The sequence below is a fragment of the Alosa sapidissima genome, chromosome 18 (assembly GCF_018492685.1).
Source record: "Alosa sapidissima isolate fAloSap1 chromosome 18, fAloSap1.pri, whole genome shotgun sequence".
Classification (NCBI taxonomy): Eukaryota; Metazoa; Chordata; class Actinopteri; order Clupeiformes; family Clupeidae; genus Alosa; species Alosa sapidissima.
The window spans coordinates 25,492,729-25,518,142 of record NC_055974.1 but is presented as its reverse complement, the minus strand read 5'-3'; the positions used below and the strand labels follow the sequence as shown (position 1 = coordinate 25,518,142).

The 25,414-nt window shown below is 40.1% G+C and overlaps 1 protein-coding gene and 1 long non-coding RNA gene across 2 annotated transcripts in view; both read right to left on the bottom strand.

Moving 5' to 3' along the window:
* Nucleotides 1-25,414, bottom strand: part of LOC121690252 (C-type mannose receptor 2-like) — a 1,098,322-nt gene that overhangs the window by 1,035,186 nt on the left and 37,722 nt on the right. The gene's annotated exons all lie outside the window — the stretch shown is intronic.
* On the bottom strand, nt 11,475-13,650 carry LOC121690296. Its single transcript, XR_006025030.1, has 3 exons — nt 12,875-13,650; nt 11,769-11,869; nt 11,475-11,665 (listed from the first exon to the last, which is right to left on the bottom strand). It is a non-coding gene; the product is annotated as an uncharacterized LOC121690296 (long non-coding RNA).

Sequence of the window (25,414 nt, the reverse complement as noted above, 5' to 3'; positions counted from 1 at the left end):
GATGCACTCCCCCTCCCCCCCTCCACCATCACTGCAGATCAGGCTATCGCACCTCTCCCCCACATAGTGACCACGAGCAGTGCGGCAACAATGGCCTCAGCCAACGGCCATCAGTCTCTAGCCACACGACAACCCTCTCAGAAGCACCCCTCCTCCTCCTCCCCCTCCACTCCCCTCATCCCCCCCATCATTACAGCTTCCGAAGTAAGTTATCTTTTAAAAAAACTTCATCCTCGGAAGGCAGCCGGGCCTGACAGACTGTGTCCAAGGCTACTCAAGGCCTGTGCTGCTGAACTGGGGGAGCCACTGAAGCACATCTTCAACTGGAGTCTACGTCTCGGACAAGTTCCAACACTGTGGAAGACATCATGTCTCACCCCCGTCCCTAAGAAGCCACACCCCAGTGAGCTTAATGACTTCAGGCCTGTCGCCCTAACATCACATGTGATGAAGACACTGGAGCGACTGGTCTTAGGTATGCTCAGACCCCAGGTACGCCATGCACTAGACCCGTTACAGTTTGCATACCAGGAGAAAGTGGGCGTGGACGATGCCATCACTTATCTTCTACACAGGACACATTCTCACCTAGACAAGGGGAAAAGTGCTGTGAGAATCATGTTCTTTGATTTCTCAAGTGCTTTTAACACCATCCAACCCCTCAGACTGGGAGACAAGCTCTTGCAGATGGGTGTGGACGCTCACCTGGTAACCTGGATTACAGACTACCTGACCGAGCGACCACAGTTCGTCAGACTGAAGAACTGTCTCTCTGACACTGTGATCAGCAGCACCGGAGCGCCACAGGGAACTGCTCTCTCCAGTCCTGTTCACCCTGTACACATCTGACTTCTGCTACAACACTGAGTCATGCCACATGCAGAAGTTCTCTGACGATACTGCAATTGTGGGGTGTATCAGGGACGAGCAAGAGGAGGAGTACAGGAGCCTGGTGGAGAACTTTGTGCAATGGTGCAAACTCAATCACCTTTAACTCAACACTTCAAAGACCAAGGAGATGGTGGTGGATTTCCGCAGGTCTAAGCCCGCTCTGCTACCAGTCTCCATTGATGGGGTCAATGTGGAGGTGGTAAGCACCTACAAGTATCTGGGTCTCCACCTGGACAATAAACTGGACTGGTCAGCCAACACTGACGCACTCTACAAGAAAGGGCAGAGCAGGCTGTACTTCCTGAGGAGGCTGCGGTCCTTCAATGTGTGCAGCAAGCTCCTCAGGATGTTCTACCAATCTGTTGTGGCCAGCGTCCTCTTCTATGCAGTGGTATGCTGGGGAGGAAGCACAAAGAAGAAGGATGCTGGGCGACTTGACAGGCTGGTAAGGAAGGCTGGCTCTGTAGTGGGAGCTGAACTGGAGTGCATCACTTCAATATCTGACAAAAGGACCCTGAACAAACTGATCAACATCTTGGACAATGAATGCCATCCACTCTACAGCACTATTAAAAAGCAAATGAGCTTGATTAGTTGGAGACTTCGCTCACTGCCATGCACAACTGAAAGGCTGAGGAAGTAATTTGTCCCCAGGGCCATTGAACTGTACAATGCTTCACTAAAGGGAAGAGGAGAGATAGACTTCTCTGCTTAGTCTGTCTGCCTCTCCACCCTCTCCATGTTTGAGTACTGACTGCCCACTACTGCTTTACTACTGTTTTACTAATGTCCACAGCCTAATGTTTTTACTACTGTTTTCCTGCTACACTGTTTTTCATGCTATATTAGCACACATGATCAATGGCTTCTGCTACAATACTGAATGGCTGTAACCCTATTACCTCAACCTTGCACTGACATAGTTTTTTTTTTTTATAGTTTTTTATATTACCTTGTCTACATTATACTTTACTCTCCGATTTGTCCATATTATTTATGCTGGTCTCTAGACCTCAGGGGCGCAGGAGATATTTTGAAAGTGAGGGGGACCAAATTGTGAACACAAACCCATAGTGAAATCAGATTTCCAGATATCGGATCGCCACCTCTGGCCCACTTTCGACCATCATATTTTAAACTTGCCAGAATATTAAGATAATACCATTGATTGTTTTCAAAATATTGTTTGATTAAAATTGTCAAAACTGTGAGATGAGCACAATGCCAGATCTGCCCTCAGACCAGCTTCTTGCTATGTGCTATGTGCAATTCTACTAATTTTTTTAGATTTATTTTACACTACTTGGGCCAATGGTAGAATACTCTAAAAGCAACATGATGTTGATATTTTATGAAGCCATGAATGAATCATCATGCCTATGATCCAAACATAGACTACATGATCAAATAGCCTAGTTAGGCCTACAGTAACTAAATTGTCTGGTATAAACCAAATCAACTCTCCACTATGTGTCTGCAGTTAATATTTATACAATGTTAGAACATGTTGGCTTAACAAGTTACCAGTCTAGAACACACAGAAAATTGCAACAGAAAGTTGCCTTTATAATCAACTATTTGTTCCAACAGCATTTAAACAAAGCATTTATAAAATTGAAAAAAAAAAAAAAAATATTACATAAGAAGTAAAAGTAAAATAAAATACTGTTACTGTAGTAACTGTACCACATTATCCCAAGCTTCAAAGAGCTCCCCATGTCTGTGACAGCCAGACGTGACACCGCTAAATTCTCAGCTTGTTTATACCCCACACTGAACACGTAAGAAAGGCCCATCACTCTGGGGTGCGGTCGCCTACTCTCTGGGATTTATGCACCAAGGTAACTGAAGTATCCAATTTGTGTCTTGAAATTATGTTTGAAATAAATGTCTTAGAACAAAAACTTTGGTTAGGCCTATATACTTGTATTTTATAGTTAGGCTAGTGAAAACGAGTTGATCAGTAGGCTAGTTGAGTTTGTTATCAATAAACATAACAGCTAATGTCATGTTGAGCAGGAGATAGGCTACCATAAATCCTCAAATTATGCCCGGGATTGATTCTATTTATAGCCGGACACAGGGCTCGAATTATCTTTTTGTCTTCAAGGGGGTCTCTCTCTCATAAAAAGTTGACACACCCCGCGCATAGCCTAACAAGGCGATACAATGAAATAGCCTAGGCGCAAGTGGCGCTTTTGCGCAGTACAGTATATGCGCACGGTAGGCCTAGGCTTTACCTTGACACAAGCATACAACAGACATAGATTTTTCATAGAAAATTATTACTTTTAATTCATTTCAACATATTATTGATTATAATAGTTCATATCTCAATTCAATTTCACAACACAAAGAAATAGACTAAACGATTTAGTCTGTGCCATTCTCAATTTCACAACGTAACTCATTTAAACCAGACCACCGTCTCAGATAGGCTATCCTCAGTGTCAAACACAATAATGCATGTAGTGTAACTTATACACAGGGGAAAAAGCACTAACTGGCAGAAATGAATAAAGCCAGCCAAACTATGTTCTAGTAGGCTAATGTGTTGAACCGTGGAAAATTAATAGACGAACAATTTTGGAGTTTGCACTGAGATATTGTCGGGTAGCCATTGAATATTCCGACATCAGAGATTGCTAACAGGTGTTTCAAAATAGCTGGGAACTTTCCGGAGCTCTGAATGGCAGAGGATAGCTAGATCATCAGACACCACAATCATTGTACACTCTCAAAAATAGGGGTACGGTTGGGGTACATTTTTGTTCTTTTAGGTACAACTTTTGACCCTGTACCTTAAAGGGAACAAAATTGAGCCCCTAAAGTACTAATATGTACCGTTCCTGGATCATTAATGTACCTTTTCGCAAAGGGACCATATTTGTACCTAGGGGTACAAAAAGTACATGACCTGTCACTCAAAAGTTGTTGGGGGAGGAGATTCGGGACGGGAGCAACCGTTATTTTTTCCCTTAACTTTGTTCATTTCACACACCAAGAAATGGAGCAACTTTCAGTGAGGAGCTTGGTGTGAGAAAACACACGTGCAGGATGGATTAATCTTTGTGGAAGAGGAGGCAAAGCTATAGAGGTAAGGTGTAGTTGCAATTTATCGAAATTCGGTTTGTAAATTGTAAATAGCCTACTGTTACAGTAATGGAGTCAGATTGTTGGCTTAAAGGCTAACATTAGCATTCGCTAGCAACTTAGCCTAGGTTAGCTATGAATTCAGATATTTTTAAATGGAGTTCAAACTCCTTCAATAATGCATGTGTATCCATGTTAATGTTAAGTTTTTGTGGAAGCCAACTTTCACTAGCAATCATTATCCTAACTAGCTTAGCCCATAGATATATGAGCATAGACCCCTTCGCAACGGTGGTGAAAACATAAACATTCGGGTGGGCGTCACTGGAGGCAGAAACAATCGTTTGGATAGTGAGGCGGCTATTTGAATAGTACTAGTGAGGCGGCTAAAATCAGACAGTAATCTAAAATCTTTGCTAAAATGTGTAACGATATAACACAATATGTACATACACTCAGTGTACGTGATCGGGAGGATTATTTGAAAAAACTAAGGCTACATTATCAGATGGGACCATCCTGACAGACCCAATACCGTGATTGGAAAGACAGGTTTGCCATCAGTTGAATGGCCGGACATTATTGAAAAACCGAGTGTCTACAGTAAGGAGAAAGGAGTATAAATCATTGAATGCATATAACTATCTCCTAAATGGTCATGTCCAAGACTTACAGTAGGCCTACAATGACGTATCGGATGAGTTTTGTGTTTGCCGAACCGACATTTTACCGAGCCAGCGCCAATGTCACAAGGCAAAGATGTATTGCAAACGTGCTAATTACCAACCATTTCGTTTGAAAATTCTAAAACAACAATGTTTTTTAATACTTCAAAATAATATTTGATAAATGAAACTCACATTTCATGAGCCGTAGGTGTCTAGATTTGAACAAAATCTAGTTGGTTTCTTACCGGGGCTTTTACTGCCTGAAATATCTAATTTTGTTTACCACGCTCGGAGTTTAGTGCTGGGCCTTACACAGTAGTAGCCTAGTAGCTAGTAATCAAGGATCTTTGGTTTAGTTCTAGCTCTTCGAGTCATGGTAAAATGTAATTTTTGGTAGGCTACATAGCTTATTTAGATACACTTATGGTGTGGGCGCTTGCGTTTCTTTAGGAATCAGCAGTCTTGGTTTGTATAGAAATGAATACGTGACATAGCCTACATGTAAAGAGGTTGGAAATACAGGACGATTAGTAGGCTAATATGTGACGTTCCGATACAAGGCTTGGGTTATCGTGAGTCAAACGAACAACTACATTCTCACTGGAAACTGTAGCCTACTTATTTCAAATTTAACCGATGACTTTTTCGGTTGTGGCACCCGACAGCACATCAAGATGAGACCATGATAACCTTTAGCCTCCCGAATATGACTGTTCGTTTAGCTTCCCAGCTGAGGTGATGGTTTGTTTTGCCTCCAGGGAACGTAATGACGTAGGCTCAGAAGGTACCTATATCCTAGCACTGTTACATGTAGCCATACATACTTGCTAGCAATATCAACGGTAGTGCAGGTGAAAGAAGCCTGGTATGTGCATACAGTAAGCATGATCACTCTCAACACTGTCATTTTGTTTAGGTAAAAAATAAATTAGTTGAGTTGCCTATGTTCACCAGAACATCCTGTTTGTCATTGCTTATCTAGTTAGAAGCTAGAGGGAGCAACTCAGAACCATTCTATAATGTTATAAAGTTACTCAGAGCTTGATAAACGTAAATCTAACGTTAATCCTTCTCACAGATACCCACCAAGGCAGAATATGGCCACTTGGAAGTAAGCTTACCTTTCCTAAAGGATCTAATGGCTACGTAAGTTACCCAACTTGGTAGCCTAGAAATCTAGACGCACCCTAGCGGCGGCAAATTAATTTGCTCAGCCTGTACGTCTAGTATCGAACCATAGGGATTTCTATTGGCTTAGCACCGTGGATGTTCTCCAATCACAGCGCTCTATTTTGCGACTGTGAACAACAAGGAAGGTGGCTATGGCGAACGAAGAGCGGTTGTTTGAATCGGCGTTGGCGTCAACTTTGGAGGAGTTGGACTTGTGCTTTTCTTTGAAAGTTGAGCAACACAATGCACTTAAGTCATTACTTTCGAAGAAGGATGTATTTGCCGTTTTGCCGACCGGATACGGATATGGTCATAGCGCTGGCCTATTGCATGCCTAGGCAGTTTGAAAGACAATTCTCTGCCCGCCCCTTGGATTAAGCGAGGTGAATGGTTCGATGCCAGACTATACATCTCAATGATATAGGATGGCCCCGCCAGGATACCAACTTGGTGTTTTTTTTGTAATGGTATTTTTCTTATTGATGTTAAATACATATAGAAAAGTATTGCATAATAAATTATGCAAATTATAATACAGACAACTTTTAGAACTTTTTTTTTGTCCAATAGCAATTTATATATTGGTTAAGATTATCTTTGTGCTATTTCATTGTTGTGTCATTTTGTTTAATTATATTATTCTATTGCATGGCATTTGTCTCTCAAACATAGTGGATTAGGCAGCTTTCGTTCATGAAGATACGGTGAAAAGGAGTAAGGAGATGTTTGGGAGAGTCAGCCGGTCCATGAAACTTGTAATGACTCAGCGCTGATCTATGCCAGGTGAGCAGATTGATATAGTTACATACATGTATTAGACAAGGTATTTTACACAATCTGTCTGTCAGGATACCCACAGACTCAGGTCAACAGGATCAGTTCAAGCATCAAAGCTGTATTTATTAGCAGAATACGTGTCTCAGTCAAAACTCACAGAAGATCAATCCCAAAATGAACAAGGTAAATGAGAAGCCTCCAAAAACACAGAAGATCCAGAAACAGCATAAACGGAAATCCAAAAAGAGTCCTTGAAGAATGTTCAAACGCACAGAGGAACTGACTTAACTTAGGGAGAGAAAAGTCCAGGATCAAGGGTAGAGAGCACTGTGTGACGGCCAAGGGTACAGATCTGAGTCTCTGGAACAGCGACGAGGACAGACAGGTAGCCAACGTCTCAGCTGCTTAAAAAGTGTTTCAGTGTGATTACCCACAGGTGTGGGTAATCAGTACTCAGGGGAGAATGATTGAGTGGTTGCCGGCGATTGAGGAGTGGGTGTGGCTGAGGCAGAACCTGGCATGGCTGTGACACTGTCTGAGGCTATTTATTTGTGTGGTTGAAAAAAATCTTATTCTGAGGTTTGTGTTTGCATTTTGCTTCCAACAGATGTAAAAACCCCTGCTGTCATTGGTGAGGCTACCACTGCTATTGAAAATATGTGTACGTCCTGTAGATCAAGTAAGGTTCCAGTCTAAGTCAAAGTGGATATATGCAGAGGAACAGAAGTTGAAGAGGGGGAAAACAGCAGCCTCCACTGCTGTTGACCTTTACTTAGCACACTCTCCTGAAGAATATGTTGGATTTCTGCCAGTTTTTGAAATTGAACTTTGGTGCCTTTTAAGACTCTTGCCTTTTTAATGGCTCGCCTCATGATTGGAAGGATCGGAGTGTATTTTCTGATTGATTGATTTATTGGTGAGGTAATGAACATTGTAACAATATATTGTACATTTTTACAGGCTTGCTAATATTTCCCAAAGGCTTGCACATTGTTTTCTGAGATACTACTCTAAAATGTCGCTATATGACTCATTACATCACACATGTCGTTCACTCAATTCTATGGTGTATGCACTGTGAATGAGATCTAAGATCATAGCTACTAAGTTACTGCAAGGACTTTGTTAATTTTGCAACGTGTAATGGTTATGGCAAGCAGATACTGTATTTTCATCACTCATACACGAGTATTAACATGAACTTGAAAGCATACAAGGTTTGTTGGAGTAATTACTAACTCAAATATTGGTATTTTATAGATCATATAAATGTGTTATTAGTGCTATCGTGCAAATTAATATATTTTTTTCCTTCTGCGTATAAACACAATGTGGCTACTCAGGCAAAATATTGTAAACCAAAGTGTTTTATTATTTACACTTACATTAAGAGTCATAACATGTTTTACGTGAATATGTATATTGATATGGATATAAGATACTTTGATGTTTTGATATAAATGTGTTTTTAATATGAACATGTTAACATTTATTGTACCTGTATTCATGTGAAGTATTGTGTGTAATATCCCCCCAGAATAAACATTTAAATGTACTTATTGGTTGTGCATATATTTTAGTTATACCACCTTAAATTTTCACTGGGGTTGTACCCTTGAAGTACCGATTAGTACCTTTTAAGGGTACTATGTGATAATGATATATACAGGTACATTTTAGTCATTGCAGGTACACAAGTGTACCTTGATGGGTACAGATGGCTAGGGTACACAAATGTACCTGCATTCATGGGTACAGTATTGTACTTCAAAAGGGTACTGCCCCAGCGACAAGCATTTGTACCGACTTAGGTACACACTGGTACTTCCATTTCTTAGAGTGTAGGCTGCATTATGGGCCATAATGTATGGCTTTGTCAATCAACATAGAATAGGTAAAGCGCAAGTTCAACAGAAAACAGGACTTTTCAGCACGTATCAAACCACGTAGGCTAGCCCAATGAACGCCTATGCAAATAGACAAAACACTCACATCAAAGCAGGGTGACTTCTTCAGATTTGCGAGTGCTGTCAAATCGATACGATTTAAGTCAATGAAATAACACCTCTTCTTAATATTTTATTATATTGTTGGTTGGATTAATAAAGTCGTTTTCCTACCATGGGTCTCCAACACACGTTCTCAAGCTCATTGTCTTGCCGCCCCTTTCGAGCTAATTGCCAGAGGCTGAAGCCTACTACATTTAATTGTTGCGTGACTCAAGGCATTCCAGCCTACGAATTTAATAAAAAGTAGCCTACTAAATCATGCATAATTAAACAATAACTCAATTTAGGCTACTTGGCTACGCAAAAAGGTTTCTATTACAGCACAACCCCTATTCAATGATTCTGGTGTAAGTGCATGTTGTGTGTGATATCTGTATGCTACTGAGACCCCCCTGAATTTCCCCTCGGGGATCAATAAAGTAAGTATCTATCTATCTATCTATCTATCTATCTCCTATTTACAGAGCAGTAAGACTGGATCCCCAGTCCTGAGCAGCGTTGGAGAAACTCCTCAGGGTCCTAAAGCTCCCCTTGATGCTCACCACTCATACACTACTATGAGTACTACTAACTATCTACCAACTATTATCACATACTTGTCAAGATGTAGAATTTATGAATGTTTACTGTAGTCTACCTGATATTGTAACCGTGCTGTTTACAGCTCACAGGACTTTTACCCTTGCGGCACACAATACGCATAAACCGGAATCTTAAAAAAAGTACAACATTTATTTTAGATACCAGTTTAAAAAAAATACACCAACATGCACTACTACACAGGTAAAAATACACACAATATAATTATGAATTCCGCATGTCCAAATTTCCGTCAAGGATTCCCGGGACACTGAAAGACCGGGGTACACGAAACTTGTTGGGCATGTAACCCCACATGGATAGCATGGAAGCATCGTTTTGATCTGTAGCCCCCCCGCTGGACTGGACCCCCCGAAAGGAGGGTAGGGCAGACACAGTTTTCTGGGAATATCTCGAGAACCGTAGGGTTTAGGAGGACCATTTTTTTGTATGTTGATCTCAAGGGGCCATGTCAACCCATTCCATAACCACTCATTTCCTGTATAGTGCCACCTAGTTAAACACAAAAAAGTAAAAATGAGGTGTTGTAATTGCAGGTATCTGTGACCTAACATAGTCAAAACTGCATGAAATTGGAAGTGTAGGATCATTATGACACCCTCTGAATGCACGCCAAGTTTCGTGGAATTCCGTTCATGGGGGGCCACACAATAAATGAATTTATGTTACTATACACCAACTGGCCTGTAGGTGGCCAGAGATAGTTTTCTGTGAATATCTCGAGAACCGTAGGGCCTAGGAGGTCCACCTTTTTTTTGCATGTTGGTCTTAAGGGGGCATGTCAACCCATTACCACTTATTTCATGTATAGCACCACCTAGTTAAATTAAAAAGCAAAAAATTAAGTGTTTATCACAATATCTCTGGCTGACATGGTCAAAACTGTACGAAATTGAAAGTGTAGGATCATTATGACACCCTCCGAAAGCATGCCAAGTTTTGTGAACTTTCGTTCATGGGGGGCCTTACAATAAAATAATTTATGTGTACATTTAGTGACCGTACACCAACAAGGATTCCCGGGACATTGAAAGACCGGGGTACACAAAACTTGGTGGGCATGTAACCACACATGGATAGCATGGAACCATCGTTTTTCATTTTGATCTGTAGTCCCCCCACTGGACTGGACCCCCCAAAAGGAGGGTAGGGCAGACACAGTTTTCTATGAATATCTTGAACCGTAGGGCCTACGTAGGGATGACGAATTTTTTCCATATGTTTGCCTCCAGGGGTCATGTTAACCCATTCCATATGCACACATGTGCATAAACAGATACAAACGCACACACATACATTCACAGTAATCATACGTATCACACATACTCACACAGTAGACATATGTACGCATGCATGCACAAGCAGGCACATACGCAGGCACACACACAAGCACACACACATACACAAACATGTACACGCACACAATTCAAGAATTTCTCAGAATTCTGAACAGGCAAGATGGGGGTGGGGTTGTATAAAATTAATTTTACATGTGAAATCTATGAACTAATCATGTTTTGGTACTTGTTGTCTAGCAGATACCAGTGAGAATCTAGTGTGGATAATGCAATTTAGTGAGACAGTTAGAATCATATAGGCCTTTCAGCGTGATTTATTTTTGTGGAGAAAATGTGCTGGACTGGGCGGCGATCATATTTTGTACCGCTCTGCGGTACATCTAGTTGTAGCTGTAATTGTCTCCAGTCCAATGGCTAGGTGGAAGTTACGGATCTGACGCCCCCTGCTGACCAGCGAATAAACAGTTATAGGCTACCACAAGAATTTCCTTAAGTAGTCGTCTTTCGCACAGCACAGTCACACGTGAAAGTTACACAGCGCTCATTCTCCAAGTTAAAGATCATTAAAAACCACTTGAGGAGCACAGTGGGACAGGAGAGACTGAGTGGACTTGCCATGTTGTCCATAGAGAATGAGAGAGCAAAGAAAATGGACATACAGAGCATCGTGGACGAGTTCGCGGAGCGCAAGGCTCGTCGTACCCCCTTTAAATAGTGCTGCGTATTATTGTTGTTTTATTATTAGGGGTCATGTAGCCTAATGTTTTTGTTGTTGTTCTCTTGGTTACACTTCATGTACGTTCGATGGACTTCAAAATTACATAGTTGCTCTCCGTGGCGCTGACGCTTGTAAAACCAGCTGTTGCGGGCATGTGTATGTTGTAAAATTATGTTATGATGAGTTTAATAAAGGGCCCGGTCATGTGCCCCGCCCCCGGCCCGGCTCTGACTTGTTCCGCCGTTGTACAAGGCGATGGAGAAGGTGGCGGGGCCAGTGGTGATGGAGGAGGCGGTGAGGCCAGTGGTGATTGAGGAGGAGACCGGGCCAGTGGTGATGCAGGAGATGGGGTCAATGTCCAAAAGCTTGGATGGAGGAGGTAGCTGGGTCCTGACACATGACAGCAAGATGTCTGTTGGTGGGGGCCACACTAATGGAAGTCTGATTCACACACACAAAGAAAGTGAGTGACTATATGTCTGTGTGGGCAAGTGTGAAAATAATACAATAAAATTGTTTGATAAAAGAATTGGCAGGACTTGACTCACCAGTTTATCAAGCACTTTCCAGGGCTTGAAAGAGACCTGGACCTGATGGTGTGACACCTGTGTCCTTGAGAGCTGGTGTTACACTTTTAAATAATCACTTTAAATCGTCACCAAAGATATCAATACTGCTGTCAGAATAATAAGTGACACACATTACCTCAGCAGAGTGGAAACCACATGCACATGTCTGCTGACCCTGACCCATAAAAAGTGATGTCTGGCCCCTAAGCTGCGCTGGACATTTCTCAATCTGTAACACAGACATGCATACTGTGCAAGCCAGTAGCCTTGTACTAAGACACAAGACAGGTGAATTACACTGGTTTTCATTAATTGGTTATTAGCTCACTTGTCCAATAGCATACGTGAAGTCCCGCCCCTTCCGTTTGCCAATTTGAACAGCAGTCTATGGCGAAAAATAAATTATTTTCTGGTCCCGGTTGACTTGTGCCTTGAATTACCCATATGATGTTTGTCAATTTTAAAGACAATTTTACATGTAAAGACATTTGCAGTTTGTTTCGTAACTATTGAATTACAACATTGTGAAAGATCGTAATTCCAACGACTACAAACCCATCAGTCGCGCTAGTGACGTTAGCTCATTCACAGCCACACTAGATTGTACAAGCATACCAGCAACAGGTCTTAATTGGGCTTTCCTTGCCGAAGAAAATACCATGAGTCAGAGGATTAAACACATCAGGTAAGTTGTATTCGTTCATAGACTGTACATTACATACTGTTAAGTGACATAGCAGGCAGCAAGATGCAACCGTTAACTAGCATAACAGCTCTTATCGTTTCATTACGTTGGTGATGTACATCGTTCGAGACGAGAGATGTAGTCCACTGAGTGGATTCGCACAAAACCAACATAACTTTTGAAGTCTATCGAACAACAGTACTTTCTTGACGTGAAAAATTATCTTTTAAATTCACACACATCATATGTGAAATTTGTGGCACAATTCAAACTGGACCAAAAAATAATTGTTATCTCTCCATTAACTCCCGTTCATAATTTTTTGAAAGGGGCGGGACTTCACCACTCTATTGATCCAGTAAGTCAGAACACAGAGTAGGCCTACTGTAAACTAACCTTTTAATAGAGGTCGTGCCACTTTTTCACCTTAGGGTCAGGTCCCTGTGTTGGCATACTTTTTAAGTCTGGTATACCACTCCTTTCCTGATGTCTTCTTTTCTTCATTGATGCCATTACAATTATGATATGACTGTCAACATTGTAAACTATCCTAACATGATAGATAGGCCTATAACGCTATCACAACTTCGCAATCGTAAATTGTGATATGACTCACTCACACGTTGTTGAGCTAACGTTAAATATCTGACAGTCTGGCAAATTGTGAGAAAATGTGAGAAGGCGAGACAGAGCAAAAAGAAGCTGTCTAACGTTAATGTTAGCTAGTTCTAACCATCCAGACTGGTTCTAATGTTAGCAAGCTAATGTCAACAACATCATTTACCTTACGTTAACAGTTATACTACCACTAATGCTAGTTAATGACACTCACAAATGCTGCAGCATACCACCACTGTCCCATAGTCTTAGTTAGAGAAATGTAACTAATTACTAAACTAAATAAACTTAATAATTCATTATTAATAGAAAAAATGTCCTAGCCTACCTGGGATCCGTGATTCGTAGAGATGACAGACCGCACTGGATGACATGAGTGGCCAGAAATGGAAGAGCCGGTGCGGCGTTTGATTGGCAGGAAATAGAGCAGCGAATATTCTATTGGTAAGAAATGAGCAGTCGCTGCACGGTGATTGGCGAAAAAAGGGAGGCAGAAATTGGAGCAAGCGCCACCATTGGCCCAGCAAAGCTGGACGCGTGTGCATCAGGCAGCGCCTGAGCACTGCGAACGGTAAGTGCCCAGACCCTACATTTTAATGTGGGTCTGGCTCGTCAGGCTACAACAAATGAAACAGCATGAATAATACTTACAATAAAACAAATTTCTCAATAATATTAATAATCCATACAAGCATAATAATTAATAGTGTACCTGGAATATTAAATTAGAAACTAAATTTATTTAAAAAGATAAATCCTAGTACAGAAACCCTAATCCATGTATGAAAGGGAAGATGAATAAAGTTTAGTCATTTTTATTTTTTATTGAAATAGGTCTAACTGTTTTGCTGTTTGTGTTTGATGTCCATTTCTGTCTTCTGTTGTTTCCCTAGGCTGAAGAAACAAACAATATAAGGTACGTTACACACCCATTGTTAACACATGGATAGACATACACTTAGAAAGAGAGCTGTGAAAAAGGTAAGTTCTATACTTGCCTCCCTTCACACAATGAGGAGGATAACTTTCATGTCTGTGGTCCTGAGATTGCAGCAGTGAGTCTTGGTGAGTCAGTAGACTCAGTAGTTCAGGATCAGCAGGACCAGGGACAAATATGGGAGAGTGATGATGACTCCCAGAATGATGAGGTCATGTCACTGGAGGACTCTTTGTCTGATTGGGCAGTTAATTTCAGGGTGCCTTTGGTAGCTTTGACTGCCTTCTTTCTATCTTGAAAGTTCATCATCCTTTGCTACCAACAGATGTTAGAACTCTCCTGAAAACCACTACCTCCTACAGCATCCAAGATCTTGCCGGTGGCACTTACCACTACTTTGGCATTTTGAAAGCCTTTGAGAAAAGCTTGCAGAAGTTATGGCCTCGCATTCCAAACAGGCATGTATTCAGATTGCAGCTGAATGCAGATGGATTGCCTTTGTTTAAGAGTTCCTCAGTACAGTTTTGGCCTTGGCTTGCTACAGGGTGTTGTGAGAAAGCCTGTTGTCATTGCTCTATTTTGTGGCAACTCAAAGCCAAATAGTCTCACTGAATATCTAAGAGATTTGGTCAGTGAATTACAAGAGCTGAGTAAAGGATTTGTTATCCATGGGAAGCAGTGCTTCATAAAGGTGACATCTGTAATTTGTGATGCCCCAGCCAGAGCTTTCATTAAAGGAACGAAAAGTCACACTGGTTACTCTGGTTGTGATAAGTGTGTCCAAACAGGCCTTTATCTTAAATATAGGATGGCTTTTCCAGAAGTCAATAGTGAACGCCGCTCTGATTTGGCTTTTAAACTGATGTCTGATTAGGACCATCATGTCATAAGTTGTCCTTTAAAGGATACAGGCATTGGCATGGTGTCATGCTTTCCTCATGACTATATGCATCTAGTCTGTCTTGGGGTAGTACGTAGACTTTTGGATTTGTGGTTTACCTCCGGGCCTTTGTCTTGTCGGTTGTCGTCTCGTCAGATGGGACAAATCTCAAGGGAACTTGTATGCACAAGACATTTCATTCCGATGGATTTGGGGGCTTTCACAGAGGCTGAGGTGGAAAGCAACAGAGTTGCGTCAGTTCTTACTGTACACAGGGCCAGTGGTTCTCCGCAATATGTTGTCAACTCCTGTCATAACTTTATGTTGTTATCTGTTGCCATTTTCATTCTCGCCAGTCCCTCATTGTCTGCAGCACTTAATGACTTTGCAGACAAGCTACTTGTGTCATTTGTAACACACTTCAGTGAATTGTATGGTCCTGAATTTGTTACTTACAATGTACTTGGCCTAACCCATCTTTCTGAGGATGTTAAACTTCATGGGCATCTGGACTTAATTTTTGGATTTCCCTTTGAAGATTATTTGGGTAAAATGAAAAAGATGATTAGAACGCCACACCACCCACTGGCTCAGGTTATTCAGCGAATCTCTGAGATGCATCGTTTTACAGAGAATGAGGATTTAGAGGGAAAGAGACAGTTGCTAAAAGAGCATAGCCATGGACCAGTTCCATCCTCTATGATGGACTCTCAAGTAGTTCATTATGGAGAGCTTGTTATAAGTGGTACCAAAATCAAAGTATCAAGTGAGGGCGACCGATGTGTAAAGATTGGTGACCACATTGCTTTGATTGAAAACATCCTTCAGTCTCTGGGCAAGATATACATTGTTTTCAGGGAATATAAGTTAATGGAACCTTTTTTGAGTATCCTCTGAATTCACAGGAGTTGGGTGTCTATGTGGTAGGGAAAATCTCATCACGACTCAAAGTCATTGAGATACATGGACATATTGAGAAATATGTGAGACTACCACATTGCGACAATTTTGTTGCAGTGCCACTACTGCACACAATGCATACCTAGAGCCTACATCAACTGAGCATGGATTTAGCTGATGTTTGTTGCTTTTTTTACTTTGGTTGGGCATTCAGGCTACTGGCTTTGCTTAGAGTCCGCATCAACGGGGCATAAGCACTTGTTAAAGAAGCCTACTTGCTCATAAAGACTGCTCTGTTGTTGACCATGCCTAGGTTGGTTAAGAGTATTAGGATATTTTATTGTGGTAATGTGGTGGCAAGATGGGGCGTAAGCTAACTGGCTCATTTGTTTTGTGTTTGTGGCGGACTGTGCCTAGGTTGATGGTGGTTGGCTAGGGTTTTTATGGTTATGGTTCAGTCCGCATCAACGGGACGGACCAATCTAACCAACCTAGACCATGCCTAGGCTGGTTAAGAGTATTTTGGGTATTGGATATTTCAGTGTGGTTATGTGGTGGCAAGATGGGGCATAAGCTAAGGGGTCATTCCACGTCAATTCAACCAGAGCCCACGCACTTAGGTCTCAAAAAATTACCAGGTGTACCTATGTTACCCAGGAGACACACTGTAAAATTACTCTTATGTAAGATCAATACTTTCCAAGATACAGCCAGTTTTACAGGGGGAGGGGGTGTCGATTTTGTTCGGGCTCTTTTTTTTGTCAAAGTTCACAAGCCCACAGCGCAAGAACTAAACCATGTAGGAGGCTCAAATTTTGCATGCTGGTACATAAATAGGAATAGTATGTAGCAAAATCGTCACGTTTGGTCTGGATAATCCTGCATGGTCATAGCTGTCCCTCAAAGTTGATACAAATTTTATTGGAGTTTTTGGCTGGGCTCTGTTTAAGCCTTCAGAAGACATATTTGTACTCAACATAGGCTCTTGATTTATTTTCCTTACCGAGATAAGTAGAAACACTCTCACAAAAAACAATGAACAGAAAATAAATTCCTTCATAAATTCCTTCAGACCTTAGAAGTCTAAAAAATCATTTTGGTTCTCATTTTCAGAGCTCCTAAACACCTTGTGGGAATATACAAAGATTTTTTAAATATTTTTTTCTTTATTCTCCATGATCTTTTATTTTTAAAAACACCACCTTGTCTTATGCAAATCTTTCTTTTTCACTTTCCACCCTGAACATGGGCAAAATGCACCATTGACATCAATATGTTTTGTATAGAGCTACCACAGGTTACTCTATACAACCACAGGTGGCAGTGTGGTGACTCTATATAAAACATATGGATGTCAATGTGTTGTAATATATGACGATCTAAAACTCATGAAAACGCACAATCTGGACATTTTATCATAACTCGGTTGCCGCTTTGTGTCGAATCAGTGACGCATGCACGTCAGCTCAAAACCAGGTCATTTTCGTGGGTCTATCACTAGGTGGCAGTCTCGCCAGGTCACTTCCCGGAAACTTTACAGGCAACACTTCATATTTCATGAAAGACGTTATATCTCCATTTCTAGAAAAAAAAAAACAGCAATTTTGATGAAAACTAGCCACTGTTTAGCTTGGAATTTCTCAGGAACAGAGGTGTGTAGAAATACACGGTTTGCACCCACTGAGAGCTTAAAGTCTTACCTTTCAAACGAGCCATTGTATGTGTTCATAGCTATAACACAGAATATGCTGTGGCTGTACAAAAATCATCAACAATGGTCTAGATTGCTGGCACTCTAGGACAAAGCTTCCGAAAACTGCTTGGCATTCAATGAGTTAAAGAAGCCTACTTGCTCACAAAGACTGCTCTGTTGGTGATGTTGTTTTGCTGTTCTGATTTTTTGGTTGGGCATTTGGGCTGCTGGCTTTGCTTAGAGCCTGCATTATTACGGGGCATAAGCACTTGTTAAAGAAGCCTACTTGCTCATAAAGACTGCTCTGTTGTTGATGCTGTTTTGCTGTTCTGATTCTGTTTGTGCTAAACTGAATGTTCCTTATTTGCTTTTCCATTTTTGTGTATGTCCATGTGTAGTTTGTATGTTTTCGTCAATAAATGTATGTTTTTTACACACTTCAAAAAAACTTTTAAAAAAAAGATTTTTTTTTTTTTATTAACCTTCTTGTCCTGTCTTACTAACACCTCACTTATGAACCCTTACCTTGCCGTGGTGAGTGGGCTTTCATCTAAACGGGTCACTCAAAACTTACCTTTTCACTCAAATAAATAAGTTTAGGCTATCTTGAATGTAACATATTGTGTTTTTTTCCCCAGATGTATTCTGTAGTAGAATTTATTGAAACTAAGGAGGTGGAACTGGTTCCCTCTCTCTGGGTGAGGGATGGCCAGTGTTACTGGCCTACCTCCTAGAGGGGAATGGCACTGCAGGCTATTAAAAATGGAATAGAGCCAGAACATGGGTGGGACCTGTGGGATGTCCGGACTCTCTTTACAACAGGTTTTTTTTTGTCAGCTTAACTAATAAATGTAAATGTAAATACAAATTAAGTTTTGAAAATAATTTAATGCAAATATAAATTAAGCAATTTGCCTCTAGCTGTCTGTTCAAATAATATCATCAGAATCCACCTCAAATTTCTAATTTATTATTGTGTTTTCACTATTGACTAAGATGTGTTATCATTGTTTGGATTTAGCTAACTTACTAATGTGTAGTGCATCTTTATTTTACAGAGAGCTATGAAGATGGCCGCTGTAGGGTAAAGGAGGCGGAGGTTACCTCAGACCTCCAGTCTGAGGCATCTGGATAAAGGCCATTGAGGAGGAAAAGGTGAGTCAGTTTGCTTAGCACATCAGTATTATTTATTTGTCTTATTCCCTCTCAAGGCCCAATTAATATCTGTCTTACATCAAACAATATTTAACTGAATTGGTATAGGTTCTGTGCCATTATACACAAGTTTCCACTTAATTTTGATCAAGTGTATGTTTCTGTCTGAAAATAGAGAGAATGTTCACCTCTTCCAAACCCCCCAGGGGGCAAAGTTGTAGTCGGAGGAGGACAGTCCCCCACCAGACTCCAAGAAACTCGCCCCTGCCCCTTTTATCCCCAGCATTAATCCCTCCCCTCAACCCATCCTAAACTCCCCTGCACTCCCTCCTCTCCCCACCACTGCACTTAGTTTTTCGGACATGGTCCATAATTGGGAGCCAGACACCCACGTGCCATGTGAGTGCATTGTTCTGCTTTGTCACTGATTCATATACTTTATATACATACATTTCATGTTACATTTTCCTTGTTAACATTGTATATATCCCCCTGTAGCATTACCTGGTTGCCACACCTTTAGATGCCCCCCGCAGACAGATTCTGGTAAGATCAAGTGATTTCTAGTTGATTATAGGGCTAGTTACATCACTAAAGCTGGGCTCTGTGTTCTCTCTTGTTCACTAGTAATGTACTACAAGTTATTTTAAGGGATGCAATATATTTTGTCTAGTAAACTGGAAAAATACACACAATGTACAGTCATACTTTTCCAGGATTGTCCCTATAAAAAGCTAATGTATTTGCCGCTATCCACTTTTAAGCACTGCTCAATCATATCCGGCACAATCTGCCATGCGCTCTATTGAGAAGGAGTGGTGAGGAATGTGTATGTGTGCGATGTGTGCATTTCAACATATTTTTTTTTTGTAGGACTACAGGGACAAAGCTCCAATGGGGACACACAATGTAAGCACTGAATATAAGTACATTTTCTAATTTTCTAGACATTGCCGTTTTGGCTGTACCTTACTGTTTATTGGTGGTGGTAATTAAGGAGCTAGGCTAGCATGCAGTAGTAAACTGTGTTTAATTCCCGGCTTCCACTATGTGCCATTGAGCAAGGCACTTAACCCCAAGTTGAACCGGGGACAATGTTGTCCCTTGTAATATAATTACAACAGATCTTCAAACAGATCGGGTTGGTATGACTTTTCAACTTTGAAACTTTTATACTTTTTAAACTATTAAAGAAAAACTTTTTAAAAATCCCCATAGACTTAACATTGCCGATTGTGACATCATAATATGGCCGTTAAGCAATTAGAATCCTATGGCAGGTGTTCAGGCCACCTGCAGCCTCAGGCTTTAAGCATACAATCTGGGTCAATTAAGACTACACATCCTATTCAACTGTTTCCTCTGCCCAAAACTGTTTCAAAATAAAAGTCCTCACTACAATAATCCACTGTTAAACAATGTAACCCATTAAACTACTGAACTTTTTACATTCAACTTTTAAACGGTCTACTTTTAAACTATCATTAAACTATCTATCTATTAAACTAGCTGTCTATCAACAACTTTTAAACTATATACATTCACTAGCTGTCTATCAACAACTTTTAACTTGTCATCAACTATGTCAACACTTTTCATCAACTATGACTCCTACCCACTGTAGCTAGTTAGCATGGTTAGCAAAGTTAGCATTGTTAACATTTTTAACAAAACTGTTAAAAATTATTAGCTAGGTTAGCTAAGTCACATGGTTAGCATAGTTAGCATTTTTGGCAAAACTGCTAAAAATGATTAGCTAGGTTAGCTAAAGTAACATGGTTAGCATAGTTAACATGCTAGTTAGCATAACTGCTAAAAATGATTAGCTAAGTAACATGGTTAGCATAGTTAGCATGCTAGCATGTTAGTTAGCATTGTAAGCAAAACTGCTAAAAATGATTAGCTAAGTTAGCTAAATAACATGGTTAGCATAACTGCTAAAAATTATTAGCTAAGTAACATGGTTAACATAGTTAGCATGCTAATTAGCATAACTACTAAAATGATAAGCTTGGTTAGCTAAGTCACATGGTTAACATAGTTAGCATGTTTAGCAAAACTGCTAGAAAATGTTAGTTAAGTTAGCTAAGTAGCATGGTTAGCATGTTAGTATTGCTAGCACTATAAAACATTAGCTAAGTAGCATGGTTATCAGAATTAAAAATCTTAGCATAACTGCTAGTAAACATTAGAGCCATTCCAACTTTCAGTTATCACCATTAAACTATTTGAATATCAACATTCATTAAACTGCTAGAAAATGTTAGCTAAGTAACATGGTTAGCAGGTTAGCATTGCTAGCACTGCTATAAAACATTAGCTAAGTAGCATGGTTAGCATAGTTAAAAATCTTAGCATAACTGCTAGCAAACATTAGAGCCATTCCAACTTTCAGTTATCGTCAAATATCTACCTATACACAGCCATTAAACTATTTGAATATCAACATTCATTCTGTCAACAACTTTTAAACTATTTACCTTCAACTTTTAAACGGTCTACTTTTAAACTATCATTAAACTATCTATTAAACTAGCTGTCTATCAACAACTTTTAAACTATCTACATTCAGCTTTTAAACAATCAACTTTTATTAAGCTATGCAACCACCATGTCTATCCTAGCATCACCGTAGTAACCATCTCTGTATTATCTGTTTTAACTATACATGATATTTTACATCACAACTTTAGCATTTTCATGCACTGGTAATTCCTTGGAATTGCATTTCTAGTTTACATTATGTAAGTCACTTTGGATGAAAAGTGTCAGCTAAAAAAACTAAATAAATACATGTTATAGGGGTTTGTGTTGTTTGTATTTAATTTTAACATAGTCAACCTATTTTTTCTGTAATAGTACTGAAGGAGGTGCTAACGAAGCTGAAGATGGTGCTGGACCAGCAGTCCACCATCTTACGGCTGCTCCAGCATCGGGAGGGGACGGCTGTATCAGCCCCTGAAGGCCTTCCCCTCCTGGAGCAGAGCAAGGAACGATATGAATTCAAACACAAAGTGCACAACAACTGTGGCAGGACAAAAGAATGACATTTTGTTTATCAGAAACTTCGTAAATCGTAAATAGTTGTTTTTCTTTTCAAATCTGTTTTAGATCAACTACCTGGCCATAATCGGGGGCGCAGATGTGCGTGACTGCACTTGGAGGTTAATGGGGTGATATCAAATGGGCTGGCCAAGGGGCTAAACTGGAGGGGAGTAAATGGAAAGACCTCCTTGGCCAGCCTCCACCTGAAGGAGGTGATTATTGGTAAGTATATTTGGGCTCATACAGAATTTTGATATCAGATGTTGAAATAAGCTTAAAGGAGAATATTGGCGATTTTTCACAGATCTCTTAACAGCTAGAGCTGCCAGGCAGCTACAGTGCTACACTCTGGGGGCCTGAACATGGGGCATCAACTTGAGCTAGGTAGATCAATTGTTTTTGGGGTTTTTTTTCTTCAAACTGACAGTACTCGGCAAGCTAGAAAAAACTATATGAAAAATCACGGTAATTCTCCTTTAATACCACATAATGGCAGTATGTATTTATGTATCCATTCCATTTCTATTTTCCATTTCCATTTATACCAAAGCTGCTGTACGCCGAAACCCACTGGGTTAAGTCTCACGTTCAAATAATAACTTGCTATTCTTACACCCAAGCATATTGCTTTCATTATACCTACGGTAATCATGGATGCTGTAGTGTTAACATTTCGCCATAGCCGCTAGCTAGGTTTAAAATATTTTCCAGTGTTAGCTCAACTAGCTAACGTGAACTAGAAAATGTAATTCCAGGGAATTACCATTGCATGTAAATGCAAAAAAGATGCTGTTTATAACATTATATTACTTACAGTATAATTATTCAAATTACATAGACTTAAAGTATTCTTGAAAACCACTTACTTGGTTAGATGTTAGCCTAGAGTACTGTATATGACAGTAAAAATAAATTGTTAATTCAATATTGATCAACATTCTTTGTTTTAATACAGCAGTATGAACACTTATCAACCAATGTAAGCTTGAAGTGTGGGCGGTGGTAGTGTAGTGGTTAAGGAACTGGGCTAGCGTGCAGTAGCCTGAAAGTTGTCGGTTCAATTCCCGGCTTCCACCGTTGTGCCCTTGAGCAAGGCACTTAACCCCAAGTTGCTCCGGGGACAATGTGATCCCTTGTAATATAGCTGACATATGTAAGTCACTTTGGTCAAGAAGTGTCTGCTAAATGTAATGTAATGAAGTAAAAAAGTTACCCAATAATGATTAGGGAGAAACCAGATGTCTATTGCATTTGCATTCTTACAGAACTTAATGCCAATCATATCCTAAGACAGATCTATTTATCAGTGGTAATTCTGAACTGGCAGCAGGAGCTAGAGGTCTAGTAATAGGTCCCATTTGGTGGTGATATAGACTGAAGAATAAGATTCAGCCCTTCAGATGATCAGTTTTAGACAGAACTTAATTAGAATTTTAATTTTAGTTTAGGTTAGAATCTTAATTTTCACACAGCACAGCTCAGGTCTAAAAACAGAGGTCTAACAGCACAGCTAAGTTTCACAGATGTCACAACACAGGTATGATTCAAATGTGTGCATGCTTCATATAGTTGTTGTCATAGTCCTCCTGTAACAATATAATACTCAGAATGTCTCAGTGTAGATCTCAGATTTACATCTCAGTATAGTTCAAAGGTATGTGCAGATATGGTCACATGTTTTTAGGAATGAATGTAAGTGTTAATGTCAGCAACATATGGTTGGCAGGATGTGCACACAGACAGGCACACACGTAAAGTAATACACAGTCATCACCACACTGGTCTGGAACCTAAAAGACAAAAGGAAACAAGTTAGAGTTATACCAAAAACAAGGAATGTGTACAATTGTTCAATACCACTTAGATATTTAAGTGAGGTTGTTGCACCATAAATCTGTAATGGTAGTTAAATATACTAGCCTATAGTATTTCGTTGCAAACAAAGCAACATTTTGTGTTTTATTCATTTCAGTTTAAGGATAGTTGATAGCCAAACAGTTTAAAGTAAACAACTTAGAACACTTTGTAGGCAAAGGGTGTGTTGTTGCTGTTGATAATCATAAACTGAGTCTTAAGGATGGACCATTCTGATATTATGTATCTTGATAACTAACTACACTATAGCTTATACAGCTTGCTAGGTCTGTCATCCACATATTTTCTACAGATTACGATGTAGGCCTACTCTATGATGTACTACAACTGGGAAGCTTGATTCGTGTGCCAGGCTACGCTTTAATTTTTTAGGCCAGAATAATGCAGAAATGAGTAACGTTAGCCTAGGCCAAGTAAACATACTCTGTAGCCTATGTTGACAACACAAACGTTATACCTCAACTTCTGTAGTGTGTTTTAACAATACTTTGGTCATATGGTCCGTTTCCAAACAGTAGGCTATGGCTTTCATCAGGTCCCTTTCCACAGGTGTATTTAATCAAGAGCCAGATAATATCCGTACAATATGATTAGGCTTTTTTATCCGGTTAACATTAATGCTGGTTAGTGAGCAAATGTAACGTCAGTGATTAGTTTGATTGTCGTTAGCTAACGTTATCGAAACCTACAGCTAACCGGTCACTTTAAAGTTGATGACATATTAACATTGATTAAGGTGGGTTTCCTTAGGCCTACATAATAAATATCAACAGATTAAGTAACGTTAACTATTCCCCTAACGTTATAACGTTAGTTTGGCTATTTGTGACCTATCATTTCATACAACATAATGTTTGACGACAAATGAGTCAACTGCCAGAAGTCGGACCACTTACCTTGTCTGTAATTAGAGAAATGTGCCTCTGAAGGACAGTTACGAGCAAGTAAAGTGGGATCATAGCAGGCGATAAGATGAACGTTCAGAAGACTCACAGCTCCAGTGGTAGAAATATTGCAGTGGTTGATTGCTTTCAGCTGCAGGTCACGTCATAATGCTAAAAATTGCCGCCACGGCGGTCAATGTTAACTCAATGGGAATTTCTTGCTCTTTTATCGTCAATATCTCAAAAAGTATAAAGTTCACAAATGTAAAAATTACATTGTACAATTGTCCGTTACAAGACCTTTGTAGGAGTGTTTGAATGACGTCAAACGGTTCAGTGGTTTTAGTGTCATTAAACGTCGAATTTGGTCGGAAGAATAATATCGATAAAAAGAGTGATAACAGTGATAATAGTCCATTGCATTTACATGCAATTAGCTCACAACAAAGTTGTATTACCCCAAAACAGCTCTTTATAATGTAATGTACACCAAGTTATGGCTTAGCCTAGCAGGCAAATATATAAATAGTCATACAATTGACACAATGCCTACTTTCTGACAATTTACATGGGTGAATTTACCAACTGCTCCAGGAGGCTGATCTGAGTGTACTGTTCGTGCCTGGCTGCCTGCTACACACAAAAAGAACAGATAGAGCGGGATCTGCTTTGGGTAGTGGGAACGATCAAAAGCCAACATACATGGAAGCGACTTCAGGCCGATACCCCTGAGACATTATTATATGGGAGGATTCCATGCTGATCTGAAACCGACATTGGGCAGATTAATGTGTGCTGTCTGGGTATAACATTGATATAGCTTCGTTTTCAATGCAGGTTAGCTAACTGCATCTAAACTGAATTTCAACATAACATTTTCATTACAGGTTAGCATCTGTAGCCCTAATGCATCTCTACTACATCTCTCTAGCTACATTTCTCACCTTCA